Genomic DNA, 4,121 nt, shown 5'->3' on the forward strand with positions numbered 1-4,121 from the left:
AAGTATAGGAAACTTGCATGGTTAAAAAGAAGGGCGCCGCCTACGTTGCGAGAACTCTATCTTGTATTTCTAGTATCTTTGGCAGTACCCTTTAGTTGGCAAAAGTATTTGTTGTTAAATTGAAAATTATTGTGTGTAAGTATAAATTTGATGATAGATAAGATGTCGTCTGTGTAAAGCTACGTTTTGATCACATTAAACCTGGATTCCGGTCCAAAGTCCGGAGAAAAAATTGTGAAAAATAGGTTCAGTGGTAAAGAATAGGACCGTTCACATCATATTCGTACGATTTCCTATCCGGAGGCGGACCGATGGATCTGAGAGCCATTTGTATCCTGAAATCTAAGTTTTTTTTTTTTCTTGGACCAATCAGCAACAAGCTTGGTGGTTTGAACCAAACGAACGCATACGTACTTCACCCGAACAACCGTGTTCCGTGCGCGATGTGAACGTAGCGTTCAAAAAACGTAGCAACTCACGATTTTTTGTCCAGACTCCGAACCGGATCCGAGCTTGATGTGAACCTAGCTTTTAAGTACAAAATATTATTCTGTTCCGTTGTTTTGAAGATTTCGTTTCTTTAATAATATAAATCAATATCACTAAAATTTACATAATTGTTTCAAAATATTATTGAGAATCTATAATCGCTTGATAATTATGATTATATACTACAGAGAATAAAAAGAACTGAGAACGAACCGACAAACCGATTGTTTTAATGGGCCTACATTTCTATTCATATTACCACTTATATTAATACTGGGGTTTTATGAAAGACTCAAAACACATTAAAATGTTAAACAGAGGCGGAAAATATCCCTAGGGCAACTATAAATCCTGTCTCTTATACACATCTAGATGTGTATAAGAGACAGGTGTTCTAATAAATGATATAAATACATCGTGCAGCATATTTCACTGTATTTACCTTTCTTTGACGATTTATATATAATTTAACAGTGTTAATGGCTATTTTGATTTATATTATATATATAATATAATATATAACCTGTCTCTTATACACATCTAGATGTGTATAAGAGACAGTATATATATATATATATAAGAAATGTTCATTGTATTAAGACCAACAGTTTTGTTCAAAGTACACTATTTCTTTTTATTAATCTTGGATGCAGCATGCATTTCCATGATGAGTGCCACTGTACCAAAAGTGGATCCAATAATTGCCGGGAATGGACTTTCGCACTTCTGAATTTTAAACTATTTGTTATACCGTTATATTGTAGAGTAATGGGAATATTGTTCTAAGTTTGTTTTTGCCAGTGACTAATATCTAGTATCGATGTAAGTTTGCGTCAGGAAACAGACAGGCCGTCCCCCCCCCCACTTGCCGGACAGAGCTTGTCGGCAGTCAGACCATAAAATATATAAAAATAAGCCCACACCAAGCCAACACATGTCTGTCACAACAATATGAGAGTGCCATTTTCGGCCATCCAAAGGTTGCTATTCTTAAAAAAAATCTCATTTGGGAGGGGAACCCCCATCATATTCACAATTTTATGCTGTCTCTTATACACATCTAGATGTGTATAAGAGACAGACTTAGCCCCCCACCCCAAAAAAATATATCCTAGAGCCGTAAATGACTGTACGTTACGCCACTGGGACAATGCTGATTTTAATAATATATAGACTAACTCTTGTAAATAATTGTATAATTGTATATTCTGTTTTATTTATGTCCTTCAATTATTTTATATTTTGTTTACAAAGTGACGATAACAGTATCTTGTATGGTAACAGCAATTAAGTAGGACAAATAATTTCCTGATAAGAAAATGTTTGGTAAACCTGGATGGTAAATCCATATCAGCACCATATTTGTGGAGGACCTTCAGTACTACAACTATTGAACTATAATTTAAAAAAAATAAACATAATAAACATTTGTTATAATTTGTTATTATTAGGCTTTCTTTTCTTTTTTAGGCGTAGCATACAACTTTATCGATCGTTAAATATCAAATTATAGATTTCAAAATGACATTTCACTATACGTGTGTACAGTATCAGAAGATTGGAAGTTCACAACTCACATACACACGGGACGACTACAGTAGTTGGGATATAAATTTTCTATAATAATTTTAATAGAAAAAATATCAAATTTTCTTGAAACAATTCTTGACATAAGAATCAAAATGTTTAGATGAAAGTTAAAGATGATGATGTATTTTTTAAATCGAATGTACTATTGAATGAAGACTGCAAACATTTAAAGGTTACGTAAACAATTTGTTTTTAAAGTTCTCATCTGTGTGGTTTACGGTACTACCGTATTAAACTTCCTTTAGACGGGTAAGGCCTGTTATCGTGTATACGATAACAACATATTTTAACAAATCAAATCAGATGACGTCATAATCATGGTAAAACGATAAAATTGTTGCTATTACTACGATTTTAATGTTTTCCATGATTATGACATCTGATTTGATTTGTCAAAATATGTTGTTATCGCATAACTGATAAATCGTTGTCGAATCTTTTTAGTGTAAAAACTTCTCTTATTTCTTTTATTTTCTATATAAACAATCGTTTTTTAACTTCAAGATGAAGATTTCTCTAGTTCTCGTTGCAGTTGCTCTATTTGTTGCTGGAGGTAAGTCTAATCAGGGCGTTCTTTATATTTTGCTATATATTAAGTGAACACTTGGCGTGCCGAGTGTTCATTTTAATGGTTAGCAAAAATAGCATGGGTTTTTTCGTTATATATTTATATAATTTTTTATACAATATATAATTTTTTATATAATTTATATTTTTTCATATAATATATATTTTTTATATAATATATAATTTTTCATATAATATATAATTTTTTATATAATATATAATATTTTATATAATATATCATTTTTTATATAATATATATTTTTTTATAATATATATATTTATTTACATAATATATTTTTTTTTATATAATATAAAAATTTTTATATAATGTATAATTTTTTATAGGCCTATAATATAAAATATTTTATATAATATATAATTTTTTATATATTATATTATATATATAATATAATATATAACAAATTATGTATTATATAAAATATATAGTTTTTTAATATAATAATTTTTTCTATAATATTTATATGACGAAACGTTTTCGATCAGAGGCTGATGAAACCAGCATTACCCCAACAATCAAACGAATGAAAAACAATAAATCAAGGTTGCATTACATTATTAACAGCTTTACAACAATATTTAACTGTAATAATTTCAATCGTATTCGTTTATGTTTTATATATTAAATTTAAGTTAAATTTAGAACTCCGACCATTACACAGAAGATATAACCCATAACTTGTCATTAAACATTCTATCGATATTATACATCAAACACGTTCGATTTTTTATTCTATCAGTTAGGCCTATGTCCGGTTAATCCAGGGAAGTATCCAGTGGGGCCGTGGGAGCCGCGGCTCCCCCACCCCCTTTGTACACAATGTTAAAAATTTAAAGCTTATTCTTGAGCCAATACAATTTCTTTCCGGGATCACTCAAAATGAATACTTCTAAAACATGTAAATGTGCATCAGTACACGTTATACATAGGCCTAATAGAACACATAGGCTTAAATCCATAAATCTCAGGCCAGGTCTTTTAAGATAGAAATGCGATACCGTGGTTCAATTCGTTTTTATCCTTTTGCAAGTTTCTTTAAATTTGTGTTTAATAATACTACTACTTCTAGTAATAATAATAATAACAATGATGATGATGATGACGATAGTAATAATTGATAATAATATTAATAGCAATAAAAAGTGAAGGAAATTGTGCTAAATGCGAAAAGAAAGTTGTGATTTGTTGATCATTATTATAGTATATATAGTTAAAGCTTAGTAAGCTATAGTTAGGCCTAAGTTGTCCTGATATTAAGTAGATCTTTGATAAAAGATCATGAAAAATTTGTTGGCGTTTCATTTTGACTATAATGGTGATGTGATGATAATGAATTTTACTATATAAAAGTGTCATTTCCGGCCATCTCGAGAGGTACTATTTCCTCAAATTTTCTCACCTCAGCCCCAGCCATGGTGGGGCTGAGGTGGTTGTGAAATCACGTTTTTGAAGTAGG

The sequence above is a fragment of the Anneissia japonica genome, unplaced genomic scaffold (assembly GCF_011630105.1).
Source record: "Anneissia japonica isolate Jap-2015-1 unplaced genomic scaffold, ASM1163010v1 scaffold370_len60904_cov175, whole genome shotgun sequence".
NCBI classification, from domain to species: Eukaryota; Metazoa; Echinodermata; class Crinoidea; order Comatulida; family Comatulidae; genus Anneissia; species Anneissia japonica.